This window comes from Lepidochelys olivacea, assembly GCF_965140295.1.
Source record: "Lepidochelys olivacea isolate rLepOli2 genome assembly, chromosome: 5".
Lineage (NCBI taxonomy): Eukaryota > Metazoa > Chordata > Testudines > Cheloniidae > Lepidochelys > Lepidochelys olivacea.
The window spans coordinates 127720219-127740689 of record NC_140415.1 but is presented as its reverse complement, the minus strand read 5'-3'; the positions used below and the strand labels follow the sequence as shown (position 1 = coordinate 127740689).

At 45.2% G+C, this 20471-nt stretch overlaps 1 protein-coding gene and 1 long non-coding RNA gene across 7 annotated transcripts in view; one reads left to right on the top strand and one right to left on the bottom strand.

The window, feature by feature from the left end:
- The window catches only part of LOC311520513, a 58265-nt gene extending 53069 nt beyond the window's left edge, over positions 1-5196 (bottom strand). Inside the window, exons 1-2 of the long non-coding RNA XR_014711621.1 lie at positions 5092-5196; positions 4743-4874 (exon numbers count right to left, since the gene is read on the bottom strand). This is a non-coding gene — a long non-coding RNA (uncharacterized lncRNA). The remainder of the gene's footprint in view (positions 1-4742; positions 4875-5091) is intronic.
- The window catches only part of GNE (glucosamine (UDP-N-acetyl)-2-epimerase/N-acetylmannosamine kinase), a 67490-nt gene that overhangs the window by 6284 nt on the left and 40735 nt on the right, over positions 1-20471 (top strand). The window contains exon 1 of one of the 6 annotated variants that reach the window (XM_084628014.1): positions 5276-5324. The exons of 3 other annotated variants lie outside the window; for them this stretch is intronic. The gene's annotated coding sequence lies outside the window, so the exon portion shown is untranslated. Of the gene's footprint in view, positions 1-5275; positions 5325-14336; positions 14433-14942; positions 14962-20471 lie in introns of those variants that run through there. 2 more of the 6 variants (XM_084628013.1, XM_084628016.1) reach the window with 2 other exon arrangements.

The following is a 20471-nucleotide window of genomic DNA, read 5'->3' as shown; positions in this document are numbered from 1 at the left end:
CTTGCATGGGCGGCGGAGCATCCTGCCTTTCTCAGCTGGTGCGGGGAAGCAAGGGCTGGTATTTGCATTTCTCCAGTGGAGGCGGAAAATGTATGAAGGGTTTGTGGTTTTTTCCTTCTGTTTGCCGCTATAGTGGCAAGCCATGAATGGAGCGGGCTTTGTCTTCCTCCCTTTCCTCTTCTCGGCCATGTGAGGCAGGTCTATTTCCAAACAAAGGAGCAATGGCCAGGAATATATATATCTATATACTAAAGGAGTGCATCTGAAGAAGTGGGTTTTTTACCCATGAAAGCTTATGCCCAAATAAATCTGTTAGCCTTTAAGGTGCCACCGGACTCCTCGTGGCTGCAGACTAACACCGCTACCCCTCTGATACTTAAAGTAGTGAGGTCGCTTTTAAAAAAAATACAGTCTAATTTGACTTGCTTGTTAAGTGATGTGGCTGCTTTAAGACCCTGGTGTCCTTGCTTCTTTAACTGAGCAAATCTGACACAGGTCACTGGAGTAAATTAATCCCCAGGCTGCAGAAAGAGGAAGCTCTGCCTTGTGCTGGGAGTTGTTGTGGGTTCGGTTGTTTTGTTTTTTTATGAGTTTTATTATAACCTGTGGAAAGCAGGCGACTTGTGAAAGTCGCCTGTCTTTGTTACAAGCCATTTCCATGCAGCAACCACAACAAAGTCGCAAGCATGAAAAATGCAGTGTTGCTGTTGTGTGATCTGTCACTCAGGGAGATAAATCTTGTGAAAATATTAGAGGAGGAAGGATGGTCCTGTGTTTAAAACACAGGCCTGAGAGCCAGAGGAAATACCAGCCCTGCTGAATTCAGTGAGTGTTCCCATTGACTTCCATAGGGCCAGGATTCTCTCTCTCGCCGCCCCCACCCCCGCCCCGGTTCCTATCAGACTTCATGTGTCACCTTGGACAAGTCACTTAGCTTTCTTGTGCCTCGGTTTCTTCATTTGTCAAATGGTGACAGTGATTAGCAGCTGTGAGGTTTGGTTTGTAAAGCACATTGAAATTCTTGGACGAAAGGCACTGTACATATGCAAAGTAGTATTCTTTTTATACAGCATCTATTTCCATCCGTTTTCGTCTATAGCCAGATGTTGGGACATCTGGCAACTTCCTAAAGCTGACGTTTTATTTCTTATCAAGTTATTTCCCCACCCCCACTCCCCCACCTCTGTACTCCTTGGGTGGAAAAGATTTCAGTTATGCTGCTCTGTTGATAGCACTTGGAGTTTAGGAGACTCCGATTCCAAGCGTGGTGTTAATAATAATAAATAATAAATAGTAATGATGTTTGTTATGACAGTGCCTGAGGCAGAATGGGACCCCATTGTGCTAGGCGTTGTACAATAGTAGATGGTCCCTGCCTGGAAAGTTTACAATCAATTTCAACCAGACAGCCAGGGTGGGGAAGGGGTAGACAAATAGTGTAAGCTATATTAATTCCACAATTTATTTGGGGGGAGGGTTAGTTAGGAGGAGATCAGTTAAATGGGAAGGGAAGCAGGGTGAAGGGGACAGAGGAGAGGAGAAGAAGGTAAGAGAGGCAGGAGTGAAGTCAGGCTGAGATGAAGAGACTGGGGGAAGGAAAGAGTTGGAGCCAATAGGCAGTCAGCAGAGGGCAGGAGTCTAGGCTGTTCAAGACTCCAGGAGGCATTGCTGTGCCTTCCCTGGGTTGGAGATGCTAGCTGTAATACCCGGATACTGCTCTGTGCCACGTTGGGAACTGTACTGTCCTACTGAACAGACACTGATGGGCCCATGCTCAGCATACTGAGGATGACGTTCCCTCCACCCATATAGAGTCTGTGGGCCAGATCCTCAGCTGGTGTAAACTGGCATAGCTTCCCTGACACATCAGTGAAGCTACACCAATTTATACCAGCTGAGGATCTGACCCTGATTATTCAGGATCTGTGATTTGACATTCACCCCCCCCCCCGTCCTCCCAGAATCTGAATGTTTTGTCACTTAACCTGGAATCACCCCTCTCCATTCCCCAGTGATTCCCGCAGAAACATGCTTTGCTGCCTCCCCCCTCCCCAGCCAGCCTGTCCAGGTTTGACCTCAGCTCTAGCATCCACTGGGTTAGCAATGTACAGTTGTGTCGCAAAATGCAGATTCTGGAGGCTCCTTCTCCACTGGTGTTTGTTCACAGCCGCTCCCTCAAGTGACACTGGCATTGATTAGCCTCGGAGGAGATCATGGCTACAAATTCACCCCGGGTGTCCAGTCTGAAGAGAGTGCAATCTAAAAGAGGTTTTAGAGGTTCAGGAGAGGAAGATGTTTTTTCTAGCATGAATGCACAGGGAACCCGACAGACCGACCTTGGTGCCACAGCTCCAGCAACAATGGCCTTTGTATTCAATAAACGCCTTGATCCCACAGTTGGATCCATGTAAGCAGACAGAGAACCACTTCCAAGATGCAGGCCTTAATTTATACCCCAAATTAGGGTTTGCAGAAAAAGCCTTCTAATGTCAGTGAAACTATTTCTGTGACACTTATTTTTTTTAAACAACAATTCCAATGAAAACAGCATGAAGTGCGAGTGGTAGCTTATATGATCTTCCCCGGTGTAGCCACTGTGGATGAAACTCAAGCCTAGCCTCTGCTCCATTGCATTAAGAGCATTTTCAGCTCCTATAGTGTCTGGCAGTAGCATTGGGGATTTAAGCTAAGACAGCTCATTTGATTTAGGTGTTATATGTCAGCCTCTGGCTACTGCTTGGAGCAATATTTAGGTCCTCGGGAGAGCGAGATTCATCCCTTTTCATCTGCAAGCAGGACAACAATAATATTTAGCATTTTAGGCCTGGTGTAGGGAGGAGGCCCAGGAATTCCCAACCCTCCATGAGAAACAAATGCCACCACTTGAAACATGACAGTGTTCTAACATAAACAAATCATGTGTCTACGGCCCAGGCTCCCACATCAGAGCCTGTACAGCTGTGGATTTCCACTATATTAACACTAGCCCACTGGAGGATCAGGGCTTATCATAGGACAGTAGTAAATCAGGTGGGGGCATCTGCTAAATACCTGCCATTACAATAATTCTAGTTAAGATCTAAACAAAAGCCAATCTTCCTTTAAAAAACAAACAAACAGAAAGGCCTGTTTAACTTGATACAGGCTTTGATGCAAAGAGCTTCAGCATGGTATCTGCAAAAAGAAAAGGAGTACTTGTGGCACCTTAGATACTAAGGTGCCACAAGTACTCCTTTTCTTTCTGTGACTACAGACTAACACGGCTGTTACTCTGAAACCAGCATGGTATCTGTCATTCAGGGCTTAATTTGTGCCAGCACCTCTAGGATTGGCAGTTCAGAGCCCCGGCACCTCTGGGCTTGCTGCATCAGTTACGAATGAAAAGAAAATTGTTTAAACTGTGGCACCTAATGGCATGAACCCCGGCCCCCTTTTCATTACAAATTAAGCACTGCTGTCATAGTTTATAAAACCAGTGTGATCTAGTAACGCCTTTGGGATTTGAAAGTGAAATGAAATTGGTTTCCTTCGTAAATGATAAGGAGTACTTGTGGCACCTTAGAGACTAACCAATTTATTTGAGCATAAGCTTTCCTTCATATCGGATGTAGCTCACGAAAGCTCATGCTCAAATAAATTGGTTAGTCTCTAAGGTCCCACAAGTACTCCTTTTCTTTTTGCAAAGACAGACTAACACAGCTGTTACTCTGAAACCTGTCACTTCGTAAATGATGTTCTCCAACAATAAACATTGGTTTATTATCATGACTTTGTTAAGAGAGGGGATAAAACACATCCTACCCTAACAGTCCATTAAGGACCTAATCCAGCTTCCATGGACTTCAATGGAGAGACTCCCATTGATTTCAATCACAGCTGGATTATACCCTACTGGCCAGTTTGTGGCAGTGAATTCCTGGCCCTTGTTAGGAGCAATCTGAAGCCAGCCTGCCCCACAGGGAGTCCCATGTTGCACACAGAGAGAGACACAATGTCTCCTAGAGCTCTCTGCACTATGCAGGGGGCGCCTCCCACTGTGCCCAGCCAGCCATTAGAAACATGCAGCATGCACTACTCTTTGCAACCATTTTAGGTTGCCTAAGGAAATCTGGGGACTCAGAAGCAAAAGAGACATATGGGCAAAATGAAGATCTTCATGCTTTTGTGCACAGCCCTTTAAAAAAGCAGGGTGTCTTCCATGCAAATTAAAGAGAGGCACGCATGTATTGCACTGTTTCGTTAATCGGTATGTTTGGAGAAAATCCTATAACCAGAGTAGGACTGGCAATATAGTTACTGACCTGGGGAAAGAAAATGAATACTCATAACTTTTAAGAAATTAATATAGCCAAGTCGACTCCTAATCCTGCTCTATCAACAGTGACTTTATAATAACCAGCACTGGTTTTAAAATGTTCAGTGGGGGCGGGGGGGAAATTACCTTTAAAACTGGTTTCTTACTGGTCAAATTTGCTATTGACTGATCTTCTCTGATGTCTACTAAATTATTATTATTACTATTTCTATATGAGAGTGTCAAGAGGCCCCAAGTCCACTGTGCCAGGTCCTGCACAAACAAATAGAGAAGTCCTGATCCTTTTGAAGGCAAAGTCCCATTGACTTCAGTGGAGCCAGGACTGTGAGAAACAGTCCCTGCCCTGAAGAACTTATACGGTGTAAGTAGACACAACAGACAAAAGGTGGGAGGGGAAACTGAGGCACAGAGAGGGGACGTGACTTACCCAAGGTCACCTGGGAGTCCAATGGCAGAGTGAGAAATAGAACACAGGTCTTCTGAGTCCCAGTCCAGTGCTGCATGTACTAGATCACATTGCCTCTCAGAATTGAACTACAGTTCACCAGGGTCCTTGGATCTGGGTTAAAAATGTGAAATATAAAATAGGGCAGCAAGACACAGTGTGATGCTGCATTTCTTATTATCAGCTTGTATTACAAAAAGATAATTTCTTTTTGAATATTACTTGATAATTTAAACTGAAAAAAATCATGAAGAACGATCAGTAGACGATCAGTTTCAGTTCTTCCCCCCTCAAGCAAATATGTGCAGTAATATCTGTCCTCAGAGCCTACTTTATTTAACATCGAGTCTTTCCCGCCAGAAGCATCACCAGCCTCTGTTGTTTTGTTGATATTGAGAAATGTATTACTGTTGCTTCATGCTTTATACTGCAGCTGGACCTAGGCTGCTCACGATGTTAGATTCCTGCGTGGCTGGCAGCGTGCTCAAAAGATAACACCAAGGTCACGAGCACCAGAGAAGATAAGTACAGTTCCACAGAAAAAAGTTCTAACGTGGATTTAAGGTCTGTGATGTCTTGTAGCATTCCTATTGTTTTCAACATAAAATAAGATTTAATTTTTGAAAAAAGGTTCTTGACGTTATATTTGTAAAAACTGAACTTCAATGGGAGTACACACATGCTTAAGTGGTGTGCTGGATTGGGGTCCAAATAAACAGATAAAGGGTAAGGAATGGGATACAACAAAAAGGATATTATTTATTAGGCACAGATCAAGAGCCGCAATCATGGACATTACGCTGGTGCTGTACAAGCACAGAACAAAAGCAGTGAAATTGAACTGCTTCTTATTAATTCACAGTAGAAATAACTTTTCTTTTTAATGTTCTTCTTATGTGAGAGAATAACTTTTAACTCAGTGGAACTATCACATCCATAAAGCTACTCGTTCTTAAGTTTTTGCCAGATCAAGGCCTTAGGATAAAAATAGCTCTTTATAAAACATAAGGTAGTGGTTTTTAATATGTTTTTGAGTTAATTTCCTTTTAAAAAGTCCTGCAGCCTTTCCCCAAGTTCCCACAGAATCTGGGGCAGAAATTCCATACGTCCTGCTCCATCTGAAAGCAGTGGCGCCAATGGATGGAAGATTAGGCCCATTGACTGCAGTCTTGATGCTTTTTAAAAAATAATCACACTTATTTCTCCGTTTTTGACATGCTGTTGTTTTAACCCAAGTCCAAGGACCCTGGTGTCAGACTTCAGGGTGGGCAGCAGAGCACTTAAACATAAAATGTCGTTCATTTTGAGAGGCAGTGTGTATGATGTAGTGTAGTGTTCAAGATGACATCAACTGAAAGCAATGAAAGAAAATATTTCTGTTTTTCAGTTCTCTTTCCACGTTTGACAGCACTCTGTATCGTTAGTTTCACTGTTTCTCCTGAGCTGTCAGTTTCCTTTGTTGTGTGACAGACCCTTACATACAGCCACTCCCTGTAACCCACTCTTTTTAAAAAAACTGACTAGATTCCAACCTGTTCAGTATTGGCTGAAGCACTCCTGCAAGAGACAACCAGTTCAGCACAAAGTGGAATTAATCACCTGTTTACAAAAGTAACGTCAAACCCTACTGCTGAGCTCAAAAAGTAGAGCTGGGACGAATCCCCTGCTTGGATCTGATCTGTACACAAATCCAGCAATTTGCTCAGGTCCATATTCACACAAAAGTCATCTGAAAACAAAGATTGATGATGGCCACTGCCATGAGGTGACAGCCAATGTTCAGTATGGTCCAGTTCCGCCCACCACCCCCTCACCCGCACAGCCTGCTTCCTGCACCCCAACTCCTAGCACTCATCTCCCACCCACCCTTAGCACGCATGTTCCGACCCGCTCCATTTCAGTAACCAGATTAATTTGCTTAGAGAGACAGCATAGATAGCATGCTAGACTGGAATTTAAGAGACGGGGGTTCTATTCCCAGCTCTTCTGCTGGTTGACCTGGGGCAAATCACTTACATCATCTCTTCCCTCCACCATTTGTCTGTCTTGTGTATTTAGACTGTAATCTTTTGAGGGCGTGGACTATCTCTGTGTACAGCCCCTAGCACAATGGGGCTAGGAACCCAGTTAGGGCCTCTAGGTGCTACTAGAAGCCCCGATTCAGGAAAGTGTATGCTTACATCTATCTCTAGTCAGCAAAGCACACATGCTTAATTTTAAGCATGTGTGCTTTGCTGAATAGAGATGGACGTAAGCCTATGCCTAAGTGCTTTGTTGAATAAGAATGACATCCTAAATGGTCACAATACAGATAATAATTCTCTTCACTGATAGATACAGAGGTCTGATATTTGGAATTTGGTAAAGATGATTATCCTACCCCTACTGCACGGACAAGGTCTTGTTTGGTTGTTTTCTTTGCGGGGGGGAAGGGGGGGGAGGAGACGCAATCTTAGTGCCAGAGTCCAGGCTACATTATGGGTTTTGTGCAGTGTTTTAGGATGTAATGATGTCAGTGTCTCAATATTGAGCTGTATCAGACTAGAGCTCTTATTTGGCTTTTGTCCATTGCATACATGATTTGAGTAAGGACAAGTAGCTCCGTTCATTCCTGTGTAGCTGCAACTAAAGATTTATTTTGCGTATGTTTATTTTCTGCGTAAATCATAGTTTGAACAATTTAAACAAGCAGGAAGTTTCCCTAAGTCAACTGCAGGGTGACGTTCTTGTAGGAGTATATCCTGGTTTGTTAGCCAGACTTACGTTAGCTGTTCCATTCAGGGCTGAGCCAGGGTTGTGGATTTTGACTCATGTTTACCAAGTTTATTGAAGCTAATGAAAATTGAGGCTCTAAGATATTGGTGTGGGTCAGGCAGGTGCTGTACATCCGTCCTCACACAGCAGTGCTAATTCACCCCAATACGTGCGACACACTGGCAGGGCGGCTCTACAGCACCTCTTGAGCAGATTGCCAGTTGTGTCCGGGTGGGTTTTTGATGTGCACAAATGAGGACAAGACAAGACCATTATATCCATCTTCACTTGTAACCAAATGAGCCTAGGGCTTCCGAGCTACATGCCTTAAGTGCAGGGGGACTGAACTAGATGACTATGGAGGTCCCTTCTAGTCCTACACTTCTGTGATTATAGGCCTGATCCAAAGCGCAATGGGAGCCTATTGGCTTCAATGGACTTTGGATCAGGTCCCTATCTGACTCTTCCACCCATGTTAATCCCCACAATGGGGGTTGCTTTTTCTTTTCGTCCGAATCAAGATGTCACTCTACAGCAGGTGCAGGCAAACTTTTTGGCCCGAGGGATGTATCAGGTTTCGAAAATTGTATGGAGAGCTGGTTAGGGGAGAGGGGCGTGGCCCAGCCCCCACCCCCTATCGGTCCCCCCCGCTTCTTGCCCCCTGACAGCCCCCCCCCTTGGGACTCCTGCCCCATACAACCCCCACCCCATTCCCTGATGGCCCCCCCGGGACCCCTGCCCCATCCAACCACCCCTTCTCTCTGTCCCCTGACCGCCCCCGGAACCTCTGCCCCTGACTGCCCCCCCGCCGCCCTATCCAACCCCCACTTTCCTTCCTTACTGCCTCCCCGGGACCCCTACCCCATCCAACCACCCCTTCTCCATGTCCCCTGACTGCCCCCCACCGCCCCATCCAACCCCTCCCTCCTTCCTGACTGCTCTAATATTTTTCTTTGGTGCTTATAACAAGTAGTACTTGTTGCTTGGTACTGTTATAGTAAATTCACACAGGGCAGGGGTGGGCAAACTTTTTGGCCCGAGGGCCACATCGGGATGCAAAACTGTATGGAGGGCCGCGCAGGGAAGGCTGTGCCTCCCCAAACAGCCTGGCCCCTGCCCCCTATCCACCCCTTCCCACTTCCCACCCCCTGACTGCCCCCCTCAGAGCCCCTGACCCATCCAACCCTCCCCCCTGCTCCTTGTCCCCTGACTGCCCCCACCCGGGACCTCACCCCTTAGCCTACCCCCACTGCTCCCTCTCCCCTGACTGCCCCCCCGGCCCCTATTCACACCCCCACCCCCTGACAGGCCCCCCAGGACCCCACCCCCTATCCAACCACCCCCTGTCCCCTGACTGTCCCCAGGACCTCCTGCCCTTTATCCAATCCCCCCGCTCCATGCCCCCTTACCATGCAGCTGAGAGCAGCAGGAGCTCGCAGCCCCGCCACCCAGCTGGAGCCAGCTGTGCTCCCGGCATGGCTGCAGGGGAGGGGTGACAGCAGGGGAGGTACTGGGGGCTAGCCTCCCTGGCCAGGAGCTCAAGGGCTGGGCAGGACGGTCCTGCGGTACATCCATTACTGAGGTAATTCACAGTGACTGTGCCCTAGGGACAAGACTTTCAAAAGTGACTAGTGATTTGGGTGCCCAACTTTAGATACCTTGCAGGGGCCTGATTCTTAGACAATGCTGAGCGGCTGTCCTGTAAAGTTCAGACCCCTGTTAAGGTGATTTAAGTTTGGCTGCCTCGTCTCTGCTGTGCCCAACGTTGCGAGTTGCTTTTAAAAATCTTGGCCTGAATTTTCACATCCCTGTCATTAGTTAGGTCTCAATTTCAGTATAAATACACTTAATGCAAATGAAGAGTTAGTTATACAAAGGAACACGAAGTAGCTCCATCTTAGATGCAGTACATGCTGACAACTGGCTAGTCCTAGACGCTTTACTCAGGCAAAACTCCCATGCAAAGAAACGCAGCATCAGAGTCCCACAGCGTAAATTAAATGTATGTTAAAATCACTTTTGTAATATGGTATTTGGCTAGTACAATGGTCTCCATAGCCATGAATTAGTGACTATTACACTGGTAATACGGTATGCAGGTCAGTTGTGGTACCCCCTTAGATGTTTGGTAGCATGCTGAGTGCACCACATGTGCTGAAGCACTAGAGTTGTCCATTTTTTTGGGACATATTCCTGAAGGTTTCATCACAGGACATAATCTTTAATTACATATTAATCTTTAATTCCTGGAGATTCCATGACAATCCTAGAGGCACATGCCATTGTAGGTACTCCAGCCGCCAGGCCTTTCGGGCTCTGGCCCTCAGTGGGTGCCCATACTTACTCCCAGATGCTGATGTTTAACAAAGGAGGCTTTTCTAGGACTGCTGGAAATAAATACTACAACTTCCCCAGGTACCACTGCTTTGGGTTACCAACAAAAAATGATACAACCCATAACAGGCCCCAGCCCAGCCCCTAAGAGCAGTCCAGTCGGATGAAGGTGGGGGTCTGCCAGCCCAGTGCTAGGGATGCTCAATCCAGGCCACCCCTTGCCCTGGAGTCAATCATGCACCAGCTGCAGCTCCCTTGGACAGAATCTAGTCCTTTTATCCCACATGTGTAGCCTCATTCGGGCCCATCCACACAGATCTCTATTTGTAGGCCATTAGGTTATCCGCCAGCTGCAGCTACCATGGGCCCCCTTGACGGCAAAAGGCTGCACCCCATTCTGAGCGCTTCAGTCCCAGCTCCTAAGCTGACTGGCTTTGTCACTGCTGCTTCCGCTCCCTCTGGTGCTAAATCCCACTAACTTCCCTCTCCCAGACTAGAGCAATGAGGGAGCTTTCTGCTAACTGGATGTTGCATGGGAAGGTTAGCGCAGTACCCAGTAAGGAGCCAGCAGCATTTCATTCACAAAGAGGGTAGCTGAATGTAGGTTAAGTAGAAGTGTAACTTTATTAAGCCCTGTGATGTGATTTGCCACCTCTGAGATACAAACCAATGGGACATCCAGGATGATCCTGAACCCCTAAAACTGGACAGCTGGTCATGTGTACTGAGCACCCATTCAGAGGTCCCAGGATGGCTACCTCAAACAGGATGATCCCAGGACAACCTGGACAGGTGGCTGTCCCACCTGTGGACAGCCCTGTCCATGTCGCTGAGTTGCTGCCAGCCTAATTTCCCAGGTTCCCTGTTCCACTGGTGTCCTGTCCATAACAGTCCCTCCAGGGAACACTGGCCCTCTTGACTCCAGTTCCACTGAACATGATACAAGCAGGTTCATTACGATACTTTTCATGTCGTCTTCTGCTATTGCTTGTATTAACAAGGTCAGAGAGAGAGAGTATTCACTTCAAAAAAATTGTGGCTAGCAAAGCTAGCATTAGATGGACAGGCGCACTCTTCAGGAGAAATTAGCCAGTGCCTTTTATCAGTAACAGGGACAACGTTTTAGGATATTAAACTTATTGAATGATGCAAAAATACTGTAGTTGTGTTGGTTCTGCCATGTGCCAATTTTATTATTTTCAGACCACCTTGGTAGACCTCTTGATTCTCTCTCTCATATCCTATGGGCTCCTGATACTTTCTGCTGCACTACCCACAGCCTCCATGGGCTACAGGTCATGGATATTGGACCTGCAGTAAATTAAAGAGAGGATTGCCCACTTTGTAATATCAAAACCCCTCTGAGCGACTGGGGGATGCAAATCAAGAACTGGAGAGAAGTGTTGTGTAAATAAGGTCCCCACCTCCTGCACTCTGCTATTCCTTGTCCAGAATCTGTCCCTCTTCCCACAATCTCACACCGGGGCTGCAAGGGTTACTACAGCTTTGCACAGGTACGAGAGGGGAGGAGAAGTCCAACTGTTCTTTGTCATCCCTGAGGCCCCAATCTGGCAGGGAGCCCTGTGATGGCCCCACTGCAGTCAATTGGGCTCTGCATGGGCACAGGGGTTCATCTTCACAGAGATCATTACAGATTTGGAGTGACCAAGGCTTGCTGAAGCAGGGCAGGGTAGAGTGTTGCCTCTGTCACTGCCTAGTCTTCAGTGGTAATAGTGGGGCCTGCTCTCTAATGCTCTAGGGATGTGGAGAGAGTTCCCTCAGTCTTTGAAGTAGGAGAGGATGCCTTGGTCCACATACCTGATGATGCAAAAAGAAAAGGAGTACTTGTGGCACCTTAGAGACTAACCAATTTATTTGAGCATGAGCTTTCGTGAGCTACAGCTCACTTCATCGGATGCATACTGTGGAAACTGCAGAAGACATCATATACACAGAGACCATGAAACAATACCTCCTCCCACCCCACTCTCCTGCTGGTAATACCTTATCTAAAGTGATCACTCTCCTTACAATGTGTATGATAGTCAAGTTGGGCCATTTCCAGCACAAATCCAGGTTTTCTCCCCCTCCGCCCCCCCCCCCCCCAACTCACTCTCCTGCTGGTAATAGCCCATCCAAAGTGACCACTCTCTTTACAATGTGTATGAAAATCAAGGTGGGCCATTTCCAGCACAAATCCAGGTTTTCTCACCCCCCACCCCCATACACACACAAACTCACTCTCCTGCTGGCAATAGCTCATCCAAACTGACCACTCTCCTTACAATGTGTATGATAATCAAGGTGTGCCATTTCCAGCATAAATCCAAGTTTAACCAGAACGTCGGGGGGGGGGTATTATGCAAGGTAGCCTATTTCCCCTTGTTTTTTCTTACACCCCCCCCCCCCAAGACGTTCTGGTTAAACTTGGATTTATGCTGGAAATGGCCCACCTTGATTATCATACACATTGTAAGGAGAGTGGTCAGTTTGGATGAGCTATTGCCAGCAGGAGAGTGAGTTTGTGTGTGGGGGGGTGAGAAAACCTGGATTTGTGCTGGAAATGGCCCACCTTGATTTTCATACACATTGTAAGGAGAGTGATCACTTTAGATAAGGTATTACCAGCAGGAGAGTGGGGTGGGAGGAGGTATTGTTTCATGGTCTCTGTGTATATGTCTTCTGCAGTTTCCACAGTATGCATCTGATGAAGTGAGCTGTAGCTCACGAAAGCTTATGCTCAAATAAATTGGTTAGTCTCTAAGGTGCCACAAGTACTCCTTTTCTTTTTGCGAATACAGACTAACACGGCTGTTACTCTGATACCTGATGATGTGAGGGGGGGCGGGGAGGGTGGCAAAGCAAGAGGGCAAGTGTTCATCCTTATAGGAGTCTTTCTTCTTTCTGTTTTAGAAAAGATTGAATTGCGGGCTGCTGGACACACCATTATAGTATAATACCTCTGTAGACAGTCGATTAAAAGGCTAAGGATTCTGCATAAATAAACCCGTGCAACTCCGCAGATTTCCGGGGACTGTTTTTGCGGAATGTGGATCGGATGTAGATACAAATGTTATATCCACGCAGGGCTCTATACATAAAGGATCATTAATCCCCAACACACTTAAATCCACGTGTGTATTTCTTGTGCAGCCATGAGAAACATTCAAAATATATCTTTTCAAAAAAGGCTAATTAACTCTGAAAGATCATTAAACTTTTCATTCCAGTGAATGCATTTTCACGAAATCATATCAGGGACCAAAGAAATGTGCAAAGGACACAGTGCACTAATGTATAGTGACATTTTTAAACATGCATAGAGTTTTAAGCAATGTGCACAATATACATAAATATTCACTGTTATGCAGAAATTTATGAAAACAGCTTAAGTCTGCCAGGAATTCAGTCCAGGGTCCCTCCCAGCTGCTGCTTCTACCTCCGATCAGCATTTCAAATTAGGATCCTCACGGTTGTAATGGTAATCTGAGAAGAAGGCATACTGCAATTATGTATAAGTCACTGGCGCTTTAAAAGGCCATGACTCACTGTTGCAGCACAGCCCATTTTGGGGACTTACTGTATGTCCTACAGTTAATTCTTTTGCTTTCCACAAAACTCAGTGAAGTGAGACGCTGGAATTTTTCTGAAGACAAACCCTGCAGTCGTTATTCAAGACTGACTCAGGCAAAACTCCCCTTCAAGTAAATAAAGATCTTAACTACATAAACACTTAATATTTGTCCCGTTAAAGTTTTTATGTTCATTAACGCGGCTGCTGCTCTGAAAGCTGCTAAAAACTACACCTCAGAAAGGGTATGCTCTTTCCTCCAAAGAAAAGATAAGTGTGCTCCAGTCCACATGCTCGCCATTTACACATGCGTCTACTCTCTTCCAGACACACCAAGCAGCAGCAGCAGCAGCAGAAATTAGGGCTAATATGCTTGTGATGGAAAGAGACAGAAGTGTAGGGGCACAGAGCCTCTCCACTTGCTATATTGATGTGTGTTCACCAGTGCAATTTTGCTTGAGAAAATAACCCAGAATGCAAGTACCTGATGCCCACAGGCTAGACAGGATTGATATTTCGTTAGCACCAGATGATTTGCCACAGCAAAGCAGACTCTCGGCTCGCCTCCCGAGTGCAGTAGCTGGCCTTTGGTAAAGGGCAGTACGTGATCCATCAAAGGAAGAGTCACAGTCATAAATACTAACCCTAGCCAACCACACTTCTCCATACCTGCAACACAAAGACTGTCATGGGGGTTGTCCCCAAAGCAGAACGGTGCCGGACATCGATTACCAGGGGATGGGAGGCTGGGGAGGGCGCGGGAGGGGCTACGAAGGGCGCCCCCCCCATCTGGATCTGTGAGGGGAAGGGCCGCGCGCCCAGGGGTTGTGGGCGGGGCTAAGCTCCCCCACGCCGGGGGCTGTGAGGGGAGGGGCTCTCTGACGAGCCGTCCGCCCCCCCACCCCCCCCAGCCCCGGCGGATCGATGATTCGGCGCTCGCTGCGCGCGCGGCCCGAGCCGGTGGCTGAACGTGCCGAGCGCCTCCATCGCGGCCGAGCGGGGTCGGAGCGGAGGTGAGGCGCGGGCGGGGAGTGTCGGGGCTCTGGCGCCATCGCCCCGGGGGCAGGGCCCGTCCCCCTCCGGGAGATAGCTCCGCCCCTGCCACAGCGCGTCACAGCCCCGGCGGGGGCAGGGCGAGACCCCCATGCGCGGTGGGGGGAGGGATCGCAGCCCCTGCTGTCGGGGGGGGGGTAAATGGAATGACCCCCCCCTCACATACACAGGATGAGGGAGGGGACTCAGCCTCGGCTCGCAGTGGGGGAGGGTAAAGGGAATGATCCCGCCACCCACACGGGGCGGGGGAGACTCAGCCCCTGCCCTCAGTGGGGAGGGGGAGACAAGGGGACCCCCTCACAGGCACCCTCAGGATTTGGGGGCAGGGACTGCTGTTTCTCCTGGGCCTAGTTTCAGGTTGTCTCTTCTTAGTTCCGTGCCCGTCGTGTGATTGCCCAGTTTCCTTCTTGTTTTCTCCCTGGGTTAAAGAGCCACCTGCGTCTCCAGTGCCCTGGATCCAGGATAAAGCGCAGGGGCTGTCATTTACGGGTTTGTTAAATATTTCTTTCACTTCCTTATGAAGGCCGACAGGCCCAGACTGGCTGCGGTCAAGGTGGGCTGAGCTGATTTCTCATGCTGTCTGACTAGCTCTCCCCTATATTGAAAAGAGAGGGCTCCACTGGTCACAGCCTGGAGAGAGAAGTGGTTGTTCAGACATGAAAATCCCCAACCATTGAAGACTACATGGCACCAAACCAACACCTTACATTCCACTGTGGTTAATTCGTTCTGAAAGATGTTATACACGGAAGGCACTGAGTGTCCACTCCTCTGCTTGGCTTATGTGGAAGCTGAGGTTACAGAGGACTTTTCAGAATTGGGCATTTAAGGCCTATTTAATTTTGTGGCCGTTTTTCCATTGGTTTCAGTACTGCAGAATAGGCACTTAATGCATAAATTAAAGGTATGTAATGTAAAGTATAAACAAATTTTACTAGTTTTTATCTATGCATCCCCTGCCAAGATGGGTCTACATTCTGTGGCAGAGGTGGCTCCCATTTAATAGTAGGGAAAGCTGCTTCAGAGCACAGTGTAAGGAAACAGCTAAAAAGGGTTTTGCCTATATCTTCTCTGCCAAAAAAGGTGCCGGTTTTTTTGTTTGTTTGTTTGTTTGTTTTTTACAGAAAGAGAACTAAGGTGCCTTAGCTCTCTATCTTGCTATAAAATCCTAATAGAGACAAGCTTTTACCATGGTGGAGCTAGGTGAGGTCAAACCCAGGTAGGGATTATTGTATTCACTTTGGCTAGCTACATCACAGTAGAAATTTCTTGGGAGAAGTTCAAACACACAGAAATCAGATCTCAACTCTCATCTCTTTTGAGCCTATAAGGGAGAATAACTTCTGTCTGTGCTCTTAAATTGCTTCTTGCAATGTGTCATCCAATTGAAAGATTCTATTTCTTTAGAACTCAGAATCCGAGTACAAGGCCACCACTGAGGGCTTGTGTATAGACCAGCTTTAACTATAGTGACACAGCTGAAGTGGTGCAGCTCACCTAGTATCATTGTACCAATAACTGCCCACACGAGGGTTTGTACTGATAAAAGTATATGGGTTAAAATAATCATACCCCTAACTGAAACAGTTATATCAGGACAAAAAACTGTTCAGATCAGTCCTAATTATTATTGTTGTTTCATTGTTGAATCCAAACATTACAGAGGTTAAACTCAAAACTAAAAATAATGCTGCTGCGGGTTGATTGAAACTTATTAGTACTAAATATAACTGAAATGCTCTTCTACAGTACAAATTTCTTTTGTTTCTAGCCAACTCAGAGCAGGTGTCATAACAATCTGCCTTTGATTTCTGCTGATACTTTACAAACTAGTTGTAAGAGGCCATTGCTATAGCAGGCAGTAGCTGATCATTTAAGTTTAAAATGTCTTGCTATGCAGATGTGCAATCTGTCTACTTAATTTTCTACAGATTGGTCATTATTGTGTGTCTCAAGAGATTCTTTGACTTCTGGCATCCTCAGGGTGAATTCTTTCATCATCTAGGGTGGGCGATCTTATCTAGGTATTAGTTGAATGGCCTTAGGATATTAAAATAAGAGTTTTTTCCAGAAGGGCCTGGAACGACAGAATACTTAATTGAATGGAAAGCTAGAATAGTTAATTGAACCAATACTACTTTTTAAGCCTATTTTGCATAAATAAACAGATAAAAATCCTGTCTCAAGGGAGTTGGGGTGTCTGATGTTTAGCGCACATGACTTGGAATAAGGAGACCTGGGATCTGTTCATGACTTTGTCACTCCTTCTCTCTGTATCCTTGGAAAAGTCAGTTCACATCTTTGTGCCTCAATTTCTGCAACTGTAAATAGGGGAATACGTATTCACTTTTATAAATCACTGTGAGATCACTGTTTGAAAGGCTCTATGTATTTGTAATTTATTAGTTAGACCAAAGGTTCTCAACCTTTTTCTTTCTGAGGTTATTGGAGGTATTGATAATAGTGTAGCCTGGAGAAGATGGAAAGCAGACTGGAAGGGATCCAGGATGGAGTTGAAGGAGAGGGATTTAAGGCAAAAGTTGTAGAGGGAGGAGTGTGGGGGAGGGTTCCATGAGTTTGGATTTGAAGGGAGATAAAACAGTAGTTGGAGTCAATGGGAGAGCCTTTTTGAGGATGAGAACACTACAGGACCCTGTAAATTCCCAAATTGCAGGATTTGCTGTGAAATCTGCACCTTGCGATAGTGTTGTGGTCCTGAATCTTAACTTTTATTTAAATGAAATGTTCCTTTCCTCATATTTACAAAGATATACTTGGATCATGTTTTCAAGGTTAAGTCAATAGAGCGTTGCCTGTCTAAGCATGCAGATAGCTTGAACGATATCTGAGAGTTACAGACTGCTCGATTCCTCTAAGCGGAGCAGCGTTTCATCGGAAACCTAATGACAATTTAGTGTTAGCACTATTTCATTGCTGATCATTTTTGCACAAAGATCTAGATGATGTGCTTATCACAATCCCAGATGGCCTCTTTCAACTCTATAGTTGCTAAAAGCCCCAGCTATTTCTTATTCATTCTCCTTTGACAACTTCTATGATGGAATTATGCATTGTCAGTAGAAATATCTGCAGCACATTGAAAATGTGGGGATGGCATAAACTAAATTGAATTTAGTATAATGGTTTATAAAAGGGACTACTTTGCTGTGTCTATTCATATTTATATTTCCTTCCTGTTATAAAAAGGGGAATACTTAGTAATGAAGTTGCCACAAACTTTGCAGTCAGCTGCAGAATTTAAATTCAGTTTGCTACAGGTACGTGGGGCCTTTGGGAAGATCAGAACAGACTTCTATTATGAGAGGAAAGAACCAGAGGGAGTAGAGAGGCTAAGGAGGGGTTAAGAGTGAGGTCATGAAATAGGAGGGGAAGGGGACTCTGGAGCAGGTGACAGGGCTAGGGGAGAAACCTTGCTGTTAGTGATGAGTTCTCTGAGTAGTAGGATTACTAAACTCAACTAATCAGCTGTAGAAAGTAGAAATAATGTCCATCTGAGAAGATAATAGTCTACTGCTGCTTTAGAAAAAGTGGAAATGTCTGTGACTTTAAGTGGTCCATTTTAGTATTGCTTTGCTTGCTCAAAACTTGGGGCAAACTTTTCCATCCCCTCCACTTGGGCTCATCTGACTTACTCTTGACTCATGCAGTCTTAGCTAGGGCCATTATCTGCTTCTTCAGAATATAGCTCCAGCAGTAATCTCAATATTAGCCTTCCCACAAACCTCAGTTGTAGAGGGAATGTATAAAGGTTAAAACAAAAAACCCCAGGAGATTAAATCTGGTGCAGTATGCCCGTTAGATGAGACATTAAAGACAATCCATTGTAATGTAATGAGGTGTATTGTACCCTTGACATAACTTGGCCCACAGAGTACTGGAGGTTAGCTCTTTGTTTTGTTAGGTATTATGCTTTTTTAGCTGAGGAGTTAGAAACCAGTCTGTGCAGTGATTCAGGAGTTAAACATGATTTACAGTTTCTTTTTTAAAAAAAAAAAAAAAGAGCGGGGGTTAGAATTAGCCAGTGGTAGATAGGAGAGCTGCTGCTTATACATTAATATTTAATCCTCTTTTACCTTCACTGCAGTTTGTGTAGAGGAAGTGAAAAGTCTGTGGAATTCGCCAATGGAAGTTAGCATAGCTTCTTTTCATATATATTAATATTTAATCCTTTTTACTTCACTGCAGTTTGCATAGAGGAAAGCGAAAGGTAAGGTTTCCAACTGTATAAATGAGAAAATAGATTTGTCATGCTGGAGACATAATTACATGGATAGCAGTGGTAATCCCTTCCTGACACGGAGGGAAAGTAGAGCTTCTGGTTTGGGGCTCAATTAACCAGATCAGGTCTCTTACCCCATAACTAGTTTGAAGTCTTGAGTTTAAAGCACTGAAACGCCTGAAGGAAACTAGTTCCTGACTGATAGTTTCTTGCAGCCCGCATAGCCAGAGCCCCTACATGTCACATGTGTGGTTTTTCAGGGGAAACTAGGTGCAATTGCTCTATAAAATTCTCAAACTGGAAATGTTTCTGAGAAACAGATTGAGAAAAGTCAGCTAATTGAACTGGCCTGTTGTGTTTTGCTTAAACTTAAAAGGATAGGTTTAAAAATAAATCCTAGATTTGGTAGCCTGTTGTGTTCTAGCTTTTTCCATTACCCTTTTAATAAAAGGAACTGCCTTTATTGCCCAGTAAATGATATAATGTCTACCACTGACAGCCTGTGTTGTAAAAGTTGCTCAGTTCATTTTTATTTTTCTACTTCATGTTTGTTTAAATGTGATAGCTTTTCATATGTGTCTTTGAATGGTCAAACTTCGTAAATACAGAAAACTTTTCCAGCTGCACTTGAAATTGGGCAAGAAGAAATCTAATTCTTAAGACTCTAAAGAATTTCAGAAGGATAGTAAAAGTCTACTTTGAAGGATGGCCTAGTGCTAGCTTATTGCACCAGCTGCCAAATGGAGGGTCAGAGTTTGAATCCCAGGGCCTTTCATTTAGTTAATTAGGGAGTGGTGGTAACATTCTTAACTCTTGTGAGTAGTGCTTTGTGCTACTGACATGGCAGCCCCTAAGCAATGCTCTAGAGGGTCTGAAATTCCTGCCATTGCATAATTAAGAGAAGGGCTGGTGCTTGTGCCCAGATAGATAGCAGAGATATTTGGTTTGGCAGAAGGAAGCAGTCTTTCAAAAGTGAGCGTGAAATCAGTCCTGCTCTGGTGCAGTGTAATTAAAGGCTCTGTCCTGCCTGGGAACTCACTGCCTGGCTCTTAAAAGGGCCCAACCATAGGGGTAGTAGTATGTGTGGGAGAAGCCACAGAAGGAAGTTAATTGACATACCTGTATAGCTGTACATGCTAAGTTGTTCACCTATTTATCAAAACAGAACAAAAATGTTTTTTAAAATGTATTCTGTTTATTTGATTCAATTGAAGTTGAACAGTCCTGCTTCTGGATCATTCTGGAAAAGTGAAACCTTTTGTTTAACATGTTGTTACACAAAAATGAAACACTGAGAAATATTGTAGGAGATTTTCAGTTCCTAGTTTTCATAACCTGTCAAAAGGACATTATTATAATTTTAAAAGCTGTCCTGTTTCAAGAAGTGTGTTAAAAGTAGCTTTCAGGTAGTGCACCTGCTCCCAAGTTTCCCCTACCTATTTTTGTGTTTTCACAACCACAGGTTTCTATTTCTACAAATTTCAGAGTGGCAGCCGTGTTAGTCTGTATCCGCAAAAAGAAAAGGAGGACTTGTGGCATCTTAGAGACTAACACATTTATTTGAGCATAGTACTCCTTTTCTTTTTATTTCTACAAAGTATGTCTCCTCTGTTGCTGTGTGTAATACCCACACAAACAGCAGGGTAAACTGACCAATGAACTCTTATGAGGAAACAGTGAAACCGAGGCTATGTCTGCACTCCCACTTTTGTTGGTATAACTTATGTGGCTCAAAGGTGTGAAAAAACACCTCTTTGAG